General features: G+C 39.8%; 1 protein-coding gene across 1 annotated transcript in view; it reads left to right on the forward strand.

Annotated features, from left to right (window-relative positions):
• The window catches only part of LOC140693123 (trafficking protein particle complex subunit 9-like), a 299,333-nt gene that overhangs the window by 61,558 nt on the left and 215,180 nt on the right, over positions 1-22,595 (forward strand). The gene's annotated exons all lie outside the window — the stretch shown is intronic.

Here is a 22,595-nt window from a genome sequence, read left to right on the forward strand (position 1 = left end):
GTGGAGTATATATTTCATGACCTTTATGCCTATGTCATATAAATAAACACATACATACACGTATATGAGAAATCTATGTCTATGTGTGTGTATATATGCTTTATTGAAAAATAAGGCCATACTATATGTTTTCTGCAGCTCGGTTTATTCACTCAGGTATATATCACAGACGTCCTCTCCCTCCAGACTCACCCGGTTCTTTCAGATAGAGTAGAGGGTTTTCCTGATATGCAGGTTTGGTCTCTTGTGTAAGGACACCTTTCGTGGGAGCGTACTGTGGACAAGGCCTTGGACCACGCCGAAACACCGGAACTTTAGTGCCCACAGCTCACCGTGATTTACCGCATCATTGTCTTGATGGTGGACACTTAAGTTTTCTCCATTTTCCACTGTCAGAAAGGGTGTTTGACTGGCATACTTCTTATACAAACGTTCCTGTGATCTTGTATGAGTATTATTTTCGTTAAGTTTTCTGGAAATTTAGTCCTTGGATGTGACAACTACATAAATCACAGGCTCCTTTCAAGTGAGTCAAGAAATTCCTTCTCCTGTGGGGCATGAAAAGATGTAGAATAACTTATGTAACCAATTCTCTATCGCTGGATATGATTTCACTTCAGCTTTTCTTCTCACCATTGTAAACAGTGTTGTGTAAATGCTCTGATAAGTACATCTTTTTGAACTGAATTTTTCTAAATGAAACGATTCCAAAATGTGGAGTTCAGCCTGTGTGTACACACGTTTTTCAGAGTTTACATATCCATTGACATGTCATCCTCCAAAAGATCGCTCACAGTTTGTTCTCTCAAAGATGGACACTAGCTAGAATATCTTTTAAAAATATGTGCCAATATGATGAGCAAAAGTACTTTTTCATTGTTTTAATTTGCACTTGATGACCAGTGAGGTATTGAGCATTTTTCACTCATTAGCCATCTGACTTTTAAAAAGTGAATGATCTCTTTTGTCCTTTGCACACATTTAAGTGAGGCAGCTTCTTGTTGCTTTGTGACAGCTCTATGTATATTATGAACATTAACCCCTTGTCTTCATCAACATTTATCAGAGAGCTTTTCCTTGTCATATTTTGCCTTTCATTTTGTTCAGTAGGTTCATTTTTGTTGTGGCCCAAAATAATCTTAAGATTGTAAATGTCTTCTTTTTGGGTTTTATTCCTGATATTATTCTTAGAAATACTTTCTTATAATGGTATAAATTTCTTCTGTAGGTTTTTTTAATCTCTAAGATGGAGATGATGATGGTACTTGTTATAGTGAAGAGAAGTTGAATTAATATGAGCAAAGAATTATATTCGCTGTTATTAGTACTTTCTAATATTCACATCACATTCTGTAATTTTTCTTGCGGTCATTATGACTGGAATAGAATTTGTTTTTTCCAGGGGATTCTCTGATTGTCCCAAGACAATTATTGAATTCCTACTTTGCTTTTTAACTTGAAATCCCACCTGTAAAGAATACTTATGTACACTAGAGTCTCTTTTTGAGCTCATGGTTTATTTTTATCAATCTTACTTTCTTACACTAGCACTATATCTTACATATTGTAAACATTTATTTAATATCTGACAGTGCGATTTTTTGATTCTCTTTTCGATCCCAAATTTTCTTGGTTAGTATTATGACTTTATTATTCCTGAAGAATTCTAATATAATTTTTCAAGTTAAAAAAAAAAAAAGTGCTCTCGTGGGATTTTTTAGTACTTTTGAATTATCTTTAGGAGAACGTACATTTTTACAAAACTGCTTTCCTGCATACAAAATGTTGATGTCTCTACTTTCACACCTCTTACTTTACCCCACAGTACAGTCCTGTACTTCCTCCATGTACAACATGGGCATTGTTTTTGAGTTTATTCCAGATTATTGTTGATGTTTTTGTTAATTATTTAAGTCAGAATTTTTTGCTATTGTATATTTTAACTGTTAAAACTGACACCTAGGAAGGCAGATTCGGTTTGTAAATACTCACTTTGTAACTTCTCATTTAAAATTGTAAGTATTAAGTACTTGTTACAGAATCCTTTCTTTTCTGTTTTTAAAAATTTGTTTCCAAGATTCTCAAAATGGTCATAGCAAAGTAGTATAGGTGGGGACAGAGATGGAGAGAGGTAGTGTGGCTCATGTACAAACTGTGAGCACTTTCATGGCTGCGTTTACGCTGGAAAAGCCGCTGAAGAGTCCAGGATAAAACGGGTGGCTTTGTATGCAGTTGAAAGCCAGCTTTCTTGCCTGGTGAAGCCTGGTGGGCGTGACAGGTAGATGATCAAGGTCGAATGGAGGTTATTGGCTGCACAGAGCGCTGTGTCTGAGAACTGGAGAATATCGTCATGGGAAATGCTTGGTGCCAGGAACAAAGCAGAGGAGCTGGGGACCCTGTGTGTTAAGGAATTTCCAGCCCTCGGAGTGGGAAGATCAGACTCTGCATTCAGATCTGAGTTTGAATTCATCTTCTTTAGTTTACTTGTCCTCTGACTTTGGTCAAGCTATATACCCTCTTTCACTTCCTGTTTTCTTATCTCTCAAAATAGGAGAATTACAGCCTGCTGCTAGATTGTTTGATCAGGTTAAATAATTAGTGTCTATAAGATGCCACGTACAGTCACAAGCTCAGTGAGAAATGGGCTGTCACCTGTTCTTCTGCAACTCAGTGCTTGACAAGACATGGGGGAAAGCCAGTCCCTAATTTGTGTGTGATGCAAGTAGGAACAAAATTAATGTCTTGCCTTTCCCTAGCAGTATACTTACAGCTTTGCTTCATTTACTTCTTTCCTCCTTTCCTTTCCCCTTTCCCATCCTCCACCAAAAGATCCTGAGACTCTCTCAGAATAGTAGATTCAAATTACTTTAAAGGTTGGCTCATCCTCATGAAATGATAGTAACATAAAAAAAATCTGTGCACATCCCACAATACATTGTATTTGATTTACACACACACGTGTGCACACATACACACACACAATCAGGCTACCTTCCACTTGCAGAGGGATAAGGACCACTTTTTCTGAGTTTTCACTCACTGAGCTTGAGAACAATGTCTCTTACACAGACTTTCACCAGGCTTCGTGCATGGTGTTTTTAATTGAATTTCGGCTTTGTGGCCATAGATATAGTCTCCTAATAGAAGAGAGAAAGTGGAGACATAGACATTCCGCTGAGATATTGGTGTCATCATATTTTAGTTGGAAAGGACTTAAGACAGCATAGAGTCGTAATATTATATGGGTGAGAATCCATGATGTTGTAACTTGGACAAGAACATGGACCTTCTGCCGTCTTGTCCACAAAGGTGAAGAGGCAACTGGGCAGGGGATGGTAGGGATCCTTCTTGCTTGAGTTCCATGTTCTTGCTAGTTTTCATTGCTCAGTTGCCTTTAGTTTATGTCCATGAGGCCTCTCATGGGAAGGTCACTCTGTCCTGATAGATTGAGTTTCTTATCAGCAAAAAGCTCTGGACCCACTCATATTTCCCAGAGTTTTCTACTGACCTGCTGACACTTTATATAATTGAGACCTAAGAAACTACAGAATATAAAATCCTTATTGTTATTGTTTGCCCTCGAGTTCCATAGGAAGGGGTGCTGTCTCAGGCTGTCTAAAGCCAGATCTGAACAAAGATAGGGTGACAGGCTGTGCTGCTGGTCCTCCACAGTTGAAGGGGATTTCCAACTTAGCTTTATATTCAAGGCAGATGAGTTCAAATCTTGCCTTTACCAGTTATTATCTTTGTGAATTTGGGGAGAAACTGTACTTTTTTGTGTCCAAATTTGTTTATCTGTAAGTAAGTTCAGTATTTATTTTAAGGTTTCTGCTTTAGAATTGAATGAGCTAATACTCTCATTTATACCTAAAATAGTGATCTCATGGTTCTATGCTGGTGCCTTGGTAGTTGATTACTAAGGGACTCCGCAGTGAGATTGGGGGTGGGGGACCCTGGATAATAGAGCTTATATTCCAGGATATGCTTGTAAAAGACTGGATGTGCAGTGGAATTTTAGTAAATATCTACTCCTTTCCTAATCTGCATTGATTGTGTATATATCTTTATACTAATATATGAACAATTTTTATTGCAATTTAAATATCTTTGTAGTATTTACAATATCTAGTTATAAAAATACGTGAAATAAAAAGATTTGAATTTATTTTCTTTTCAATAAACAAAACAAAATAAAATAGAAAAGAAAAAAGTTTTGAAGGAGTAGAAATAATTTTATTTCTGTGGAATCAATTCCTTGTAATAGGTTTTTTGTTCATGTTGTTAAAAAGCATATAAAATTGATAGGTTGTGAAATACTGGAAATGAGGAAACAGTGGAGACATACTACCTCTAAGGCAGTCAATTTGTTACCAAGTCCAAACTCGTTCTGCTTGCTGCATGACAGGCCAATTAATCGGGAGATGAGATGTTGGAGTAAGGAAAAGAGACTTTATTTGTAAAGCTGGCAGACCCAGAAAATGGCATATTGTTATCCAGTAGAACTCTCTTCCCCAGGGCAGAATTCAGTCTCCTTTTATACTAAAAAGTGGCGGGGATGTGGCTGGTTGTTGCAAACTTCTTGCTGTATGAATTGTTTGTCCTTGAAATCCTTTGTTCCTGCAGCTGTCCATGTGGGTCAAATTATGGTGCCCCTGTAAAACCTCCAAAAAAAAAGAAAGGTTATTCACTATTTTACAACTTGCCATCTATACATAAGTGTAGAAGAGCAAATATCCTTAAAGATCAGAGCCCGGAGAATAGGCCCTCCTGGATATTTCAGGCTAAAGGCAACTTTCTTTTACAAAAGGTGCAGAGATAGCAAGTCTGAGCCTAGAAAACAAGGTACAGGTTTAAAGCCAAATGAACACATCTAACATGGAGTGAAATTTGTTCTTTCTATTACAATTTCTTTTTCTCCCTCATAAATAATTTTAGTAAGAAACATGAGCAATTTTTTTATTTTTGCTTCTTAATAAAGGACTACAACTACAATTTAGTGAGCAGGGATGCTGTGCGTGCCTTGGTGTCACAGCAAACTCTTGTTGGTGGTGGTCGACCCTGCAACATGCCTGATGCCCCGTGAGTGTTGGTGAGGGTCCCCCTAACCAGGGGCTCTATTCAGGAACCACCATAGGCGCGTTGACCTCTGGCACCTCTTTTTCAGCTGCAGGAAATTTTTTCAGATTCTATGATAGAAAAATCACTCCAGCTAGGGATAATCAGGGAGTAAAGGAAGAGGAAAAGGGCTTGAAGTAGAGTAGAAGAGAAAGACAGAAGCTCAGGGAGCCTGGGGGCTTGGCAGCGCTGCCTCGGGAGAGAGAGGAGCAGAGGTGTGGATGGGACCGGCTACAGAACCAGCTCCTGCAGCTTTCCCTGCACCCAAGCCACACAGCTTTTAATAGGGCCCAGGACTCTCTCCTGGCTGGATGTCACCCTGGGCAGAACCTTGAGAATCGAAGGTAAGGGGTGGGCAGCACTCACCTAGGGGGTCACTGAGGACTTTGCTCAAGTCCACATTGACTTTTCCAGTCATGTGCCTTCACCTGTTCTTTATCTCAGGATCTGAGAAGCAGGAGCAAGGAACTCAGGGAGAGATGCAGGAAGATATCTGACTGTGTTAAGAGACGACAGTCACAGTGACACTGGGAGCGAAGACACTTGCAGCAAAGTAAAATAACTTCACAACCATTGCATCAGAGCTGCATGTGTGAGAGAGCCTAAGCCTGTCTCAGAGTGCAGGGGACAAGCGGAATGGAATGGTAAAATTAACACTGACAATTGAAATTTTGTTAAATAGCCTGCTACTTTTAATTTTATCACTTCAAAGTATGCAGGTGTATTTCTATGAGCATTTATAGGTTCACACAACCCCACCAGCCCCTCTTGCCCCCATGGGGGATGGGATTTCTCAAGCACAGTGCCCCTCCTGCTTGCTTGGGCCACGCTGCGGGTCCTCACCTGGGGCCGGACTGCTACAGTACACTGAGTCCCCGAGGCACGGCCTGGGATACATGACAGGAACAACTGTGCTCTTGGCTGAGGGCCTCCATTTCCCCCTGCAGTGTAAGAATGCCGGTGACTCAGTTAGAAGCATGCATCCAAGCCGTCCTTCCGTGTCATCACCATCTAGAAGCGGTGCCTGAATCTTCTGAATTTCTGCAGAATGTGGTTTACAATCACCTTGAACAAGTGAGTGTGTGTCCTCTTTCAAGTGGAGGAGTTACTGCCATTTTCCTGGAACTTACTCACCACTAGTCCATCTGATTTTTCTGTGCTAGGATTCAGTATGGCCTGCTAATAACTCTGCAGTCAGATCTAGAAACCCTGATGAAGAGGATTATTTATTTTCTTTCTTTATATGATAGTATTTTACTTTCAAATTTCTGAGTTTTCAGTTCTTGGAGGAATGTTTTGGGGGTTGGAGAAACAATTTTGCTCTTACCATCTTTGTGACCTGTTGCTATATGCGTCTCACCTGTCTTCTGTCACTTGTGAGGCGGTTCTATTTTTGACCCTGTCCGGGTTGTTCATATTTTAAAACATAAAATCTGTAAAAGTACAGTCCCTTTTACTCTGAAGACATTCCACAAATACTCCTTTAATCTGGGTATGGTTTTAAGAAGACACAATAATTAGAATATATACTTGCAGGTTGCCAGTGCAAAATCCCCAAATTAATAGTCGAGCTCAACATCTAAAATCTTTCTAATCTACCATGGATTTGTATGGATAAGTGAAGTAGTTTGCTAAGAACTCAATCCTCCCAAGCTGATGCTCTGCCAGATGGTGGAGCCGAGGGACGAGGGTGTGTCCTGCCCTTACTGAGCTGACAGTTTCATGGCAAGGACCTTCACCAGGTGAAGAAATTGAAGTTTCTTCTAAGAACAGTGGGTCTGAAATGAGTCCAAAAGCGTGGGAGAGACACAATCACATTTGTCTCAAGTAGGGGAGAGTGGCTGTGGGGCCACTTGGGAGACTCATGAGTCCAGGTGGGCAGTGTTGTTGGCTTCCACTTGAGCGGTGGGACGGTCAGTGGGTAAAAGCGAACAGATTGAAGGCATGTTTAGATGGTAAAGAGGAAAGGATCAATGATTTCTGTGAAGGTAGGATGGAGTAAGGCCCAGGTTTCTGGGTGGATTTATGAGTTAAATAATGGTCCTGCTGTGTTCTGAGGAGGGAAAGCAGCAGAGGGAGTTCTGGGGGAAAACTGATGAGTTCAGCTGTGGGTAAAGTGAAAGGCTGTTAGATGTGTGGTCTGGGAGCTCTGGTGAGAGCCAGTAGTGAGTAGGGGGCGGGGAAAGAGACTTTCAAATCATTTTGTCTTGTGAAAATACATACAAGAATGAGTAATGACACAACCCCTGTATATTCTGGATTTAAAACCCAGTAACATTTTGCTATATTGACTGCAGGGGTTCTTAATTTTTTAATAGAAATAAAATAAATAGAAACAAAATAGTGGAGTTAATGAATATCTTAGAGTTGATGTGTGTCCTTGTATGTATTTTCATACCTCATCTGTTTATAAACATAATCTACAAAATTTAACTTGCTTAGCATTAGAGTTAAACAGAGGGACGTGACACACTCTGTTGGTGGTTCAAGGTGATTACTTGGGCAAATTATGTAGCCTCTCTGTGCCTTAGTTGCATCTTCTGTGACTGCCCCCATGCCCCTCATCACAGCTGATTTCCTAGACTTGAAGTTGGGAGGGAGGCTGCTGAAGGGAGTAAGAGGTGGCAACTGCTAGGGTCACTGAAGAGAGAGACAAAAACAGATTAAAGCCGAGAAACTGAGTGCTAATACCCTCAAAGGAGAAAGAATCCCTTAGTTTTTTGAGCCACTTAGCCTAAGAGAACGAAAATCATGTGGATCCAAAGCTCTTGAGCATATGAGTATTGTGGGTGGGAGGGTTTCATCAGAAAAGGGTTGAGAAAAGGCCTTTTGGTTTCCTTTTACGTTTCCAGTAAGGATGAGGCGCAGAAGAAAAACCACCCGTTTCACAGTAGAAGGTGCTGTTTTGTGCGAAACTGTCCGAAGGTTGGAAACCATTCATCAGTGGTGCTGGCAAAAGAAGAGACTTCTGGATTGGTTGGGGCACTTGCTGTGACTTCCAGGTGACCTGCTGGCTGGGGGCTGTGAGGCGGGCAGTAGGTTTGCAGTGTGACCTGGGTATAATCCCTGGCATTGAGGCTGCTGATCTGACTAGCAGAGCTGGGCAGACACCGTCCTAACGGGGCTGCTCGGGATGAGGCCTGGGACACCTGCCATGCTGAGGGCGAGAGGAGAGCTCCCCTGAGGTTGTGTCCCTGTGAAGATTAGAAACGTCCTCCTGCAAGGGAGGAAGAGCCTCTGAGCAGCGGGCCGGATGCACAGGCAAGACCAGCCTGAGCACGGAGATTTCAGGAAGCCGGAATTCATACAGGCCCGAACAGCCTTGTTCCTGAGAAACTGGAGGGAAAAGATGCTGCAAATGCAGGCTAAGTTCAGACACTATTGTGTGTCATGAGTGATAGGAAAAGACTGTTCAGGCAGCCACGAGAGAACCCTGTGGTTGTCCCAGTTGGGCGTCACACAGGAGGGAGGAGCAGAGTTATATACTTTGCCACTTATTAGCTGTGTGACTTTGAGCAATATCACCCCACTTCTCTCTATATATATCTACATCTGTAAAGAGACACAGTGACAAGCTCGTGTCATCAGAATGCTTTGTTTAGCTCTGATCCCCTTTGTCCAGTCCTGTCAGTGCTGCCCTGCAAGGTTCTGCAGCGGCTGCTCTTGCCCTGTGATGGGAGGGCATAAAAGGGCATTGTAGCACCCGAGGGCAGAAAGGGGTTGTTTTAAAAGCAGACATGTAGCCTCCTGCAGCTGCAGACCTGCAGGCAGTTTGGTTCATGGTCGTGGAGAGGACTTTGGAGGCCTTAGCGTCGTCTTAAGACTTGTTTTCCCTTGGGGACCTGATTTGCCTTTGCAGATTAATGTTGAAGATTTGGGCTTCTGGCAAAGCTGTTTTCAGAGATGGGTATATACGTAAAATATCATATAAAATAAAATGATTTATTTAACGTGTGCGACTTTGCAGCTGTTGGGAAGAGCTGTGTTGGCCTGGTCTCCACGGGGGACACCAAGGGTCAGCAGAGCGTGCGGGAGGGAAGGCAGCCTGCAGTGCTTCTGCGGGGTGTTCTCCCCAGCAGGGCGCTCTGCTGAGTTGTCTCTTCTCTGAGTTTGGTTGCCAGAGGAGCAGACAGCAAAGTAATGAGTTCTGGAGGGATTGTATAATGACAGGAAGAAATAGGAACCTGGAGATTTTCTGGACTAAAACACGCTTTTGGTTCCTGATTCAGTGTGTTCCATTACAGAATTGATGAGTTGTGTCTATTCTGGAACGTCATTGAAATAAACGTTCAGCCTAAATGTTAAGGGCTTTGATTTATTTGGCTGGAGGACTCGAGCCGGGATGACAGCCTCTCAGATCACTCTGAGGGACTGCTCCCAAGAGGTAGTGGAGGAGCTAGGATAAATAGAATCTTTACAACAAAGATCAGGTAATTGGAACAATAAAACATTGCTTGTTATCTAAAGAAAACCAGATATCTCAAGTTCAAGTATTTAGTGGTTTTCTATGTATGGTGGGAAGCAAACATTTGGGTCATTGAATTCATTCCTTTGGCAAGCACCTGGCTATCTAGGGCCAGTATCCTGTCCTTTCTTGCACTGAGTCTGCTCAGAGGGCACCACTGTGAGTGGCTGAGAGGCCGGGCTGTAGGCATGAACTCGCTGGGGGTTGGCAGCAGCCGCTGATGATTTGGATTCAGCATTCTTTGTTTACTGACATGGTTGCAGTATTTTCATGCACATTGTAGTATTTTCATTCACAGTGCTCCCACTTGGTCCTAAATTCGACCAATATTTTGAGAGACATTTCATGACCAATTTTGTCCCACGGTGCTAGGATGGCTCATTCCTAGTTCAGGTGAAGAATCTTCTGAGTTGCCATTCAAGGTGTTAGTTTTTTTTATCAGGCCCTGTTGATACTAAAAGTTCTCTGGATCACCTGTCTTACTACTCTATTATGATCCAGGAAGAGTTTACCCATCTTTGCTCATTCCCATACCTAGAATCACACTATTATATTTATTTTATTCAGGGTTATAAATTTTATCTGTTTCTTCAAGATGTTTAGCCATCATCCATCTTGTGGGCCTAGTTACACATTGGGAAATGTAACAGACAACAATTTTATAAAATAGACAGGATATAAGTAATACAGCTAGTAACGTTAATAAAGTCACGAGTAAGAATTTAATAGTCGAGAAGTTGTACTTTTGGGTTAAAATTTTGCTTGTGTTTCTGAGTTTGATCCTATGAGAAAGTTCATATTTATGGTCAGGGTCAGAGCAGGTATTAATTGGCCAGTTGAAATCTCCCACCTTGTAAGATCAACAGTGGCCTAAACAGAACTATAAATTCTTTTTAGAATAACGTTTCTGAGGGCTATCTAGTTAGAGCCTTGGAGTAGGGAAACCCACCAAGGTAACACAGAAGTACTAGACATAGGTAATTTATCATAAACTTCACAATTGGAGTAGTTCATAATCAAAGGTTGGAGAAATTATCAAAGTAATTGGTATACAGTCCTGGTCCGGTGTCTTGGGTCAGCAGTCTAGCTCAGATGTCGTCTTCTTCTCATCCTGGTATGGAAGCTTTTTCTCCATTTGGGCATTGTTTTAAGGTGAGCAGCGCTCTATAGGCCAGTGCACTGCAGGGGCTGTTTCAGATAGGAAATGAATCCGAGACTCCGTTTCCTTCAGCTTTGGTGTGTATGGTCTAGTTAAGAGTATCTGAAAAAGGGTCTTTCCATTCAGGTTGGAGACAGTTCTTTAAGTCATGCCTGTTGCAGTATGTATAATCCCCTGGCTGCAGGTCATGGGGCATTGGAATTTTACCCAAGGATAGATTACTGAGCTTCAGAATCAAACCTAGAGTATTCTTTTCATAATTCAATTAAACTGTACAGCAGTGTGACATAACAGCAAGGAATGATCTGGGAAGTGTCTTAGTAAATATGGACCTCAATTAACAAAACTAGAATTTAATATCGACTAAAATATTATTTTTTTCTCTCTAAAGTTACCCTCAGTTTTCTCAAATATAGCCAAATCAAGATTAATTTCTTTACAAATTAAATCTGATTATTTGATCATATAGGCTTTTTAAATTGACTGTGTTGGAAGTTTTAATACGGAGTCTCAGGGTAGAATGTTAATAAGGTTTTCTAAGGCCAAGAAAGCCACGTCAAGGCTTTTCATGGATTTTTGCCTTACAGATTTAGGTAAATTCTTTTCTCTTTAAAATCCTTCAAATACCTTTATACTCCTATATCTCTTAGGAGATGATCTCCCTAATTTGTCTGATAGAGCCACTGGGGACCTAAGTATTTTTAGTCTTTTGAGGGATCAGATAGAGAGAAAAGATAACTGTTCCAAGTCTGTATACATAGTTATAATTTATCAAATTGCTGTGAACCATAACTAGCTTAAGGAGAAGAGATTCTTTATGTCTGGGAAACAGGTTAAAAGGCAGTAGTATTTCAAACAATATCAAAAATTATAACCATATTCAGCTGGTTAATCAGTCCCATGTAACTAATTCTTTTAATGAGAGTTTTCATTAGAACTTTAAAATGTCTTACCCAGTTTAGTTCAGTGCTGTAGTTTGAAATTTATTAGAAATCAGTAAATCTCCTTGAAGAGAAAGCATTTTGCAAAACCATCAGAAGAAAACAATTAACTGTCTATAAATGACAAAAGATTTAAAAGCATGGTTAAACACCGTTACACTATAATCAATAAAGAAACCTGTTCACTATACCCATAATTATCACTGGTAACATTTCAGATAAACCAGAATTTTAGGGAGTCCATATAATTTCTACAATACCTATATTAATAATATTTCTCATTCAATATAACCTTAGAAGTTTTATGATTCATTTGACAATTCCATGTTATTTAAAATGCCAAATGAAACTTTATAGTTAAAAATCTCTCTTTGGGATGTTTCAGGGGCCTTCTGTAGCATCCCAAACTTAACTGGAGATTAAAAGAATTTTAATTAATTAAATTAATTTTTATTTAATTAATTAGAATTTTATATTTGGGGAGCTTTTTGAAAGATTTCAGAACACTTGATCAGATAAACATATAGATCACTGTAATGTAGTACTAATTCATTAACAAGAAAATATGTCAAATGTAAAGGCAGAACAGATCAGCTAAGTGGTATAAGAAGTTTTACAATCTGTTACTGAAGGTGGATTAATATTTTAAGAAAATTTTTTCCTCTTAACAGAGAGAAAACCAAATCTAATCTTGTTCCAGCTAACTCCTAAGATTCATTTACGTTGCCCAATTTGATTCTAAACTTAGCCAATTCTGACCACGTACAAAACTTTCCTCAGGGTTCCTTTTCCACAAGCCTTCCACAGCTTTCTATACTTATATTAGTGTGTATCTTATTTTGTCTTCCATTCAGAGGTAACCAGCTTCAGGAGAAAGTCACTATTTTTCATTAACAAAGTATTATTCCATTCTTACATCTTCCTTTACGCATTTATATTACTTTCCTAGGATACTGAGATCATTCCCTTACTAATAGAGACTATTTCTGTGTGATACCAACCATTTATTAATATTTCTAAACACCTTTAGTTTCACTGTAAGAGGAAGTTAAATGTTAAGTAATTCATATTTCAATCTTATTTTATCTGAAAATGGCATAGATATTTAATAAAATCTTGTCATTTAACTTAATTTAGCACAACTCTAGAATTTAAAGATATCAAACATTTAGAGATTATTTTAAGCATACATTTTAAAAATATATTTTAAATATTTACCCAAAGCTCTCATCTCATTTGCATTTAATTTACTTAAAATTTTACCACAGCACATTACTGTTATTTTTTTTTTGACAAATCTGCAACAGATATAACAGGATCTTATTTGACTTTCATTAAACCTAGGTACAGTAAAGGTATTATAGTTAAGATGGATGATTTTAAAGATGTCTACATTTATTAGAACATACTTAAACTAAACAATATCAAATATTACCTTAATATTGAATATTTTCCAATTCACATGACACTGAAAGTCAATTTGTTAAGTTTTTATTTTAAAAATACTCAATTTTTAAGCTCTTATATTTTTACATCAATTAAGCAGAGCTCTTTGACTTCGAAATTTTTTTTTTTTAGCAGTAGAAATATCTCACTTCTATAATCTGTATGCAGGCTTATAAACAGACAAAAGCTAGAGATCTCATAGCTTCACTTTAAAACTTACTTATATTTATAATAATAGTTGGAGTAAGCTGAATTTGCTTGCTCAAATCACTAAGGCTTACTATTTATGAAACAGATAATTAAGATTTCCTCACAAAGTCTGAAGGACCCGTCAGAGTTCTGAGTTCTAAAATGCCAAAAATTTCATGGCCTCAAGTTTTATTTCGTTGAGCTAATTAGGCTCAGTCCTAGGTCACTGTTTGTTGTATTTATATTTCTGATCTGCAAGACAAAGACACTCTCTTCCAGGTCCCCAGATAAATGCTCTGTCACCCAGACCCAATTTTATCTCCTTAATTGGCATTTTTGTATCAGTGAGAAGAGCTGTAAACAAAGAATTCCATGTTTTAAAACTAAGGTTTTCTTTATTTTGTCTTCCAAAGCTTGCATAAGACATTTATTAAGGTCTCTTTTCCTTGAGTTATAAGTTAAACCCAGGGTAAACCTATATTTTTTTTTTTAGCTACTCAAATTACTTTTTAGATTTACGTTATATTGGACGTCTCAAGTAACTATATTGGTTTCCTTTAATTTGTTCAATTAATATTTTCAGAGGGATAGACATGTGCCCAGCCTTATAATACCAAGAAGGGGAAGCGTTTTTCCACTGAAACATATCTATCCCACAACATAAGCAAAAGGTTTATATAAAGACCATCTAAATATACCAATTTCACAAACTTTTATCTCAATTTTATTAAATCTTATACCTTTAATTTTTATATTTATTAAGTTTAATCAATAATTCTTATTTCTAGAAGGAGTGACAGAAACCTTTTTTTTGTGGGTGTACATTGTATATAATTTTATAGAAGTCTCTAGGATGCCCAAGTTTCAGCCAAAGAGCTTAGGCCCTTCTCGATTTTTAATTTCATTAATTGGTCTGTTGTCCCAATCCTTGATCAAGTATTTCAGTCTACATATAAATATATTTTAAACTGTGGTAAATAAAACGGACTTGTTTGAACTTTAATGTTGGGGGGGAGTAGGTGAACTCTTTGGCCCTTTTTTTTTAACTTTACGTAGTGTAGTATCAAAACCCTGTATGTAAATCCAAAAATGTCCATTTTATATATCTCATTCAGAATAACCATATAAAAATATTTATCCTTTTGGGATAAGCCACTTATCTGTTTTTTTGACATTTTTACAATCCTTTTTCCAGTTATTCAACCTAATTAACATTAATTATACTAAGTTTTTATTAGCATCTCTAGAAACATTTATCAGAAAGGAAAAACAAAAATGTAGCTTTTCAAACCAGTTATATTTTTATATCTGAGTTCTTAGGTTAACCATTAGATATATTTTTCTGCATTTAAACTTTATTTTAATAGGTACCAATAAAACAGCCGTTTATAATGAGATCTCTTTAAACTTTCACCAATTAAAAAGTTTTTCCAAATTAAAAAATCCATCATATGGCCATCAATTTATATATATATAAATAAATATATATATATATATATATATATAGTGATTTTAAACCAATAAGATGAAGAGGCCCTTCCACATGAGAGTCGTGGTGTTGCCTAAATAAAATTCAAAGGTTTACTCTCCAAAAGCTTAAAGCCTTCGTGGTCCAGGCTGATGCAACAAAGTTTAAGATGGCAAAATATCTGAAAATTGGTACAATCAAAGAATTGCTTAGAATCCCAATTTATTTGCGTGGCCACCGTATGTACACAATACTTGAACTTTTGTATGGCAGAGTCCAAGGTTTCCTTTAAAAACTAAACTAAACATATATATACTTACATGCACACACTTAAAACATCCAGAGAAAGATAAAACGTTTACATTTCAAGGACACAGGAAGAGAAATCCAAGTTCCCACTAAAGGGGATTTTGTTTTTATAAGTTCAGAATGCCAAAAAATGTTTTTATCAGGCCTGGTTATTTCCAGAGTGAGTTTTTTTTTTTCTTATTCCCGATTAATGTTGTAAGTTTTGTATGTACATAAATCTGGCTGGGGTTTTACTTGGAGACTGGCAATCTGTCATTTCTTTTTCTTTTCTTTTCTGTTCTTTATTTTTTTTTTGAAAGTTCTATTCCCCATTGTAAGGTCGGGTTCTCAGAATAAATTTGCTAGTAAGATTTCCCAGAGGGACAACTCTGTGGCATGAAGTCTTTGTGTCTACCACTCCTGGAAGATTCCCTGTCACCCGAGAATGCTGTTACCAGCCAGGAGGATGGTCCAAAATTTGGAGTTGAAAGTTTCCTCATAAGAGTTTTACTTTTATCCTGAAAAATTCAATGGAGGTAACCAAATTGAGGAAAACATTAGACCAGCCTCTTACCTAACCACTCAGTCCTGAACCCAGTGTCTTTCAACTTGGACCCACTCGGGATGTCTCCACTGGGTGGGTAATTCACCTCAGTTTCTTTCAACTGGAGGGCCACGTACCTGGATACACCGCCAGATAAAACTTAGGATCATCAACCAATATGTGAGATCTGAGAACCAGGAGAGACTCAGCCAAATTCATCTGGACCCCCCGAGGAGGCGGATGAGCACAAAGGGCCACTGCTGGTACCAAGGCTCTGGTTACTTGGAGAGTTCAGGTGGAGAGAAATCTGCTGTGGTGCTTCATGGTGTCCAAAACTGTTGACTGAAATAAACGTGCAGCCTAAAAGTTAAGAGTTATGTTTCATTTGGCGGGAGGACTCGAGCCAGGATGACCGTCTCTCAGAACTCTCTGAGGGACTGCTCCCAAGAGGTTGAGGAAGAGCTAGGATATATAGGAGCTTTACAACAAAGACCAGGTTGTTGGAACAATAAAAGATTACTTGTTATCTAAAGAAAGCCAGGTATCTCAAGTTCAAGAATTTAGTGATTTTGTATGAATGGGAGGAAGCAAATATTAGGACTCACTGAATTCATTTTTTAGACAAGCACCTAGCTATCTCGGGCCAGTAGCCCGTCCTTTCTTATTCTGAGTCTGCTCAGAGGGCACCATTGTGAGTTGCTGCAGTGGCTGGGCTGCAGGCCTGTCCTCGCCGGGGAGTGGCGGAAGCCTTTAATGACTTGGTATCAGTATTCTTTGTTTACTGACATGGTTGCAGTATTCTCATTCACATTGTAGTATTTTCGTTCACAGACCGAATATGGATAATCTGCAAACTTGGAAAGCAACCGAGATGGAATTACTGCAGATACCTTCTGCTTTAATAAGCCGTGTGCAAACATAAACACGGAGGAAGCATACACTTGGATTTGGAGGTGTAGGAAAGGGATCCTGCACATTGCAGGAGAACGCAATGCAGAATTCCTTAAGTCCAACTTTCTTTACTGTAGTGGTTTCTGAGAACAGTTTATGGTAATTAAACAACATTGACAAACGGTGGCACACATTGCTTTTAAGAGATGGCCGGCTGCAAACTTTTATATTGGACAGGTGGAATTCATAGGCAAGTGGTCAGGTGGATGGGAGAGAGATGGAGCCAAGGCCTGGGCCCAGATTCCGGTTTAAATTGCCATTTCTTCACCATAGGGCCTTGGAATAGAATGCATACTCTCAACCTGTTGGTGAATCTGTGAAATGGGCATGATAATATTCATTTCTTCCTGGGATTGTTGTAAGATCTAAAGAGTATTATAGCACACATGAAGCATTTAACACCCTGGCACTTAGCAGTGTTCACTGTGTGGGGCCGCCCCGCTTAGCGTGCGTCAGAGCCATAAAGGCAGCATTTGTCTGTTGAGGATGCACTTGTAGCCCCTTGGCTAGGTTGTGAATTTGTTGATTTCCTTTAATACTTGTAACTCTGTGTGACATGGGCAGTTATTTTCATGGACAGATGAGGAATCTCAGGGTAAAGAAGACTGTGTAATTTGCCCAAGGTCAGACCATAATTTTGGGTGCAGGGGCCTCAGTTCAGCATGGGCCCCTGGGCCTTCTGCTCTCTCCGTTCAGCACCAGAGCCAGATATGGAGTTGGCTGTTTCCCTGCCCAGAATATCCGGCAGGACCCAAGACACACCTGGCCCTGTGCTGCTTGAGCAAAAACTCCGGAGGAGAGGGAGTTACAAAAGGGATAAACATAAAAACAGACGACAGCAAACTGTGATCAGCTCTGAGAAGGAAAGGAACACGTCTCGCCGTGCAGAGCTGGGAGCTTTCCCGTCGAGGCTGCTCTGGGGGTGTTCATCTCAGCTAAACAATTTCTGCTGCTGCACCAAGGCAGGAAGGCAGGGCGCGTGTGGCCAGGTAGACAGGGCCTCGTTGATCGTACTCATTCCCCATTAAGCGGCAGCTTTCACGGGCACTTACCTAGTAAACAGATGTTGGCCATAATCATCACGCACTTTGCTTGGTAGTTTTCTTGGCCCCAGCATTGAGATGAGGTCATTGAAGCTGGGGAGTTTGCTGCATGCCCGTGATTACCTTGCAAATACCCCGACTGTTCTTTCAATCTAGACTGGTGTGGCTGTCATGCCCCATCCCTGTGAATGGCATCGTGTAGCTTCTCCCAAGTGGCCCAAATGACTGACATTGATATGCTTAATTCGTAGGAAATGGTATGTGGCAATAAGAGGAAAAGATAGTAAGAAATTGTTTGGAAAACAAGAAAAAAGCCTATTCTTCCCAAGCTGGGGGAGCGTAACCTGTATCACCCACCCTAATCACTGCCTGTCACCTCCTCCCTGAGGATTCTGTGTTCAGAAGCCACTCTGAGCCTTGGGAGAACATTTTTCCTCATGACACTTTTGACTAGGACCCGCGACATCTCTGTCCCTGGTTAACACTCTCTTCAAAGCCGTTTAAATTTTTTGCAGGTTCCTCCACTCTGATGTAAGAATACCCTGTATAACTTCTTGATGCAGCTCCTTAATGAAGATCTTGTGATGGAAACCTAGCCAAAACTGGGATGTATGCACATAGTGACTGCAACTTCAGCACATTGTGAGTTCATAATCAGAGGGGTGGGTGACTCAGGAAAGGCTTTTTTAAGGTAACAAGGGGAAAGTGAAAGGACGCTTGCTGTGTGAGAAAGAAACATCTCGGTCACAGCCAGCAAGACACCTGTGTTCATGATGGGGTGTGGCGAGTGCAGAGTTCTCACAAAGAAAGAAGTGATGTGATGGGAGGGAGGACAGTTGGGTAATTTATTGGGGAGGAAAAAAGTGGGCTGAAGATTTCCTGGTTGAACAAGAGGATTGTGACATGACGTGCTTGTATTTTGGAGAGAAGGGTTTTGTGGGGACAGGCCTAGGAGTACGCTGTATGGCTGGGGAGTCAGCACAACAGAGAAACACAGAGAACCGGGCAGACCCCAAGGCCCAAGCTGGGGGAGAGGCTGCCCGCAAATTGGAACCCTGGAAGCTGGTTCTGTCCCTTAGCTGGGGCCTCAGACGTCACTTCACAGCCCAGTCCTGTTGATACAAGAATAAAAAACGTTGGGCATGAGAAGGGCTGTGTCCCAGGCTTTCGTTGAGCCCCTGGGATGTGCCCCACCAGATTTTGTTCTTTGACTTCATGCAGTAAAGAATTCAAGAGCAAGCCAGTGTTGAGTAAAGGTATATATATTCAGACAGATACATTGAAATGCAAGAGAAACGTCACGAGGTGTGGGGGTTTCATGCACAGATTAGAAGTAGGTACACACCCCACAGACAGAAGGTCTGTCTTCTCCAAAGAGGGACGGAGAGTGGTGACCGCGAGGTGGCGCTGTGTTGCTTGTTTTCTTGGGCTTGGTGGTTTCATATGCTAATAAGTAGAAGGACCAGCCTTAGGGCAAGGGGCTAGGATTCCCAGGGAGTTGGCCATTTCCCACCCTTTGACCTTTTGTGGCTATCATTGGGACTGCCATGGTGCCTGGGGCATGTTATTCACCAGGTTACTATTACAATGGATGTTTACTGAATCTCAAGATCTGCTAGAAGTTAAATCTCTTCATCCTGAGCCTCAAGGCCTATTGGGGGTTGAATCCTTCACCATTTTGATGTCAATTGCTGCGGCCTTCCTTGAATGGCTGTGCTCTTCCCCCTTCCATCCTGTATCACTGTGATGACACAAAGACAGCAAAGGCCGGGCCCTAACCGTGCTCCTGCATTTAACGGCAGGAGGTGTGGTGTGGGCTTATGATGACTCTGAGTGGTGAGAAGGATGTTTCAGATTTTCCCACGTGAGACATGGCGACTTACCAGCAGCCTCCCCAGATTTATCTCACGGGCATTAGCGCTTGTGTTGTTATGGAAACAAAAGGCCAGCCAAGAAATAAGAATCACACAGAGGGTTGGAGTACTGAGATTTATTACGCTGGCGGGCTCAGAGGGGTTTCTTTTCCAAAGCTCTGAGCACCTCCAAGACGTGCACATGAGGTTTTATAGGGTTAATTACAAGTATGGGGCTAATACCCAATAAGGCTCAAACAACAAAAAGCAAGGAATCAGTACACTGAAGCTTATCAATTTGGAACAGATCACGTTACTGACAACTGTTGACCTTGGATTTTCGGGTTAGCTTATTAGCCCAGTAAACTGACACTAAACTTCAGATTTACCAGGTAGCCCAGCAAAACTTAGATCAGGAAACCGACACTTATCACACTTTGATTTGTGACTTAGCTTGTTAGGCCAGCTGTGGTTTTCCTTCAGTGTCACTTATCTTTTGAATTTCTCTTTTTTTCTTTTTTTTAATATTTAATCCAAATTTAATATCAGGGTTCTTTGGGAAAGAAATTTCTCTTTTTCTTTTCTTTGGTGATCTTTTAGGGGGGCAGTTAATTAGATGTATTTACCTGTTAGTGGAAGCCCTGGGGCTTCAACCCAGGACCCCGTGCACGCTAAGCACACGCTCTACCACCCGCCCCATCATCTTTTCTTTTTGGTTTCGCTGCCAAGAATCCTACAGCTGAATTTCTAGTCAGCCTTAACACTTGCCCTGACTTCATGGAATCCATTTTTATGAGTTTACTTCCCCCTGGTTTCATTTAAGTATTGAATCTCCATTTTCTCTTCACTCTCCGTTTTGCCTTTTGTTGTTATGGTTGTTAAGCTGTGTTTAACAGAATTGTTTAAATTCTCTTTTAGCAAGAGGCTGAATGTAAATAAATATGTAAGCAAACAGCACAATTAAATGCTTTTATACATTCTGAGCTGTTTAGTAGTAACTTAAAAACCGAATTGAATATTAAAGTGATAGCATTTTAAAAATATTTTTTAATTTTTCATAAAAATATAGCTGATTTAAAATATGATATTAGTTTCAGGTGTACAATAGATGCTCCATTTAGAGTTACTGTAAAACATTGTCTGTATTCCCTGTGTTGTAAGATACATCCCTCTAGCGTGTTTACATTACATGTTGCAGTTTGTATAAGAAAGTTGGGTAACGCAGAGTCTGGAACGTGGCTGTGTATGACTCAGGTTCACGCTCACCCTGCCTGTCAGAGCTCAGGCCTTCACTCCTTTCTGCAGGGGAGCGAGTGGAGGCAGCTCTCATCAGCGCTGTCACCACCCTCTGAGTGGCAGTGACAGCAGTGACTGTGTGTGGACGTGCAAATTGTTTTTCCAAGAGCTTTATATGCGTTTCTGCATTTAATAATTAAAGCCCTCCTGTGAGGAAGCGTTTTAAGTTTTTAATGCATAATACATTTTATTTTGATATTGATAGATTTCAAACCTCTGGAAAATTTACAGGAGTAGTACAATAAACGCTTAGATACAGTTCACTTTAAAGGGCACTATTTGGCTTTCTGTGTCTGGCTTATTTTAGCATAAAGTTTCAAGGTTCATCCATAATTGTAGCCTGAATCAGTACTTTATTCTTTTTGCTTGATAATATCCTTTTCCTTTGTTTTCGTTTTTGGTCTATTTAAAAATATTTTCATTGAAGTCTTGTTAGTTTATAATTTTGTGTTAGTTTCTTGTGTACAGCACAACACTTCAGCTAAATAGGAACCTACCTGTATTCATTTTCATCCTCTTTTTAAACATAAGTTACTATAAGATATTAAATATATTCTCCTGTGCTATACAGTATAAACTTGCTGTTTATTCTTTACATACTCAGTATCTGCAAATCTTGAACTCCCAGTTTATTCCTTCCCACACCCTCTCCCCACTGGTAACCATAGTTTGGTTTCTATGTCTCTGTGTCTGTTTCTGTTCTGTAGATAAGTTTATTTTTTTGTTTCTTTCTATTTTTTTTTTAGAGTCCACATGTGAGCAATCTCATGTGGTATTTTCCTTTCTCTTTCTGGCTTACTTCACTTAGAATGACATTCTCCAGGTCCATTGATGTTGCTGCCAATGTCATTATTTTATTATTATTTTATGGCTGAATAGTAGTCTATTGGACAAATATGCTACAACCTCTTTATCCAGTCATCTGTCAGTGGACATTTCGGTTGCTTCCATGTCTTGATATTGTAAATAGTGCTGCTGTGTACATTGGGGTGTAGGTGTCTTTTTCAATTAGGGTTCCTTCTGGATATATGCCCAGGAGTGGGATTGCTGGGTCATCTGGGAGGTCAATTTTATGTCTTTAGAGGAACATCTATACACTTTTCCACAATGGCTCCACCAAACTGTATCCCCACCACAGTGTAGGTGTGTTCCCAATTCTCCGCAGACTTTCCAGTATTTATTGTCAGTGAACTTCTGAATGATGGCTATTCTGACTGGTGAGAGGTGATACTTGATTGCAGTTTTGATTTGCATTTCTCTGATAATGATATTGAATATTTTTTATGTGGCTACTGGCCATTTGTACGTCTTCATTGGAGAAATGTTTCTTTAGGACTTCTGCCAATTTTTGAATTGAATTGTTTGTTTTTCTTTCTTATTAAGTGTAAAAGCTGTGTACATATTCTGGGAATTAAGCCCCTAGCAGTTTCACTTATTGTAAATATTTTCTCCCATTCCATAGGTTGGTTGTCTTTTTGTTTTGCTTACTGTTTCCATAGCTGTGCAAAAGCTTGTAAGTTTAATTAGATCCCTCTTGTATATTTTTGGTTGTTTTTCTATTGCTTGAGTAGACTGCTCTAGGAAAACATTGCTGAGATGTATGTCAGATGTTTTGCCTATGGTTGCTTCTAAGAGGTTTATAGTGTCTTGTCTACATGTTTAAGTCTTTAACACATTTTGTATTCATTTTTGTATATTCTGTGAGGGAGTAGTCTAAATTCAATGATTTACATGCAGCTGTTAAGTTTTCCCTACACCATTTGCTGAAGAGGCTGTCGTTACTCCATTGTATGTTCTCACCTCCTTTGTCAAAGTTTCAATGACCAAAAGTTTGTGC

This window comes from Vicugna pacos, unplaced genomic scaffold (assembly GCF_048564905.1).
Source record: "Vicugna pacos unplaced genomic scaffold, VicPac4 scaffold_19, whole genome shotgun sequence".
NCBI lineage: Eukaryota > Metazoa > Chordata > Mammalia > Artiodactyla > Camelidae > Vicugna > Vicugna pacos.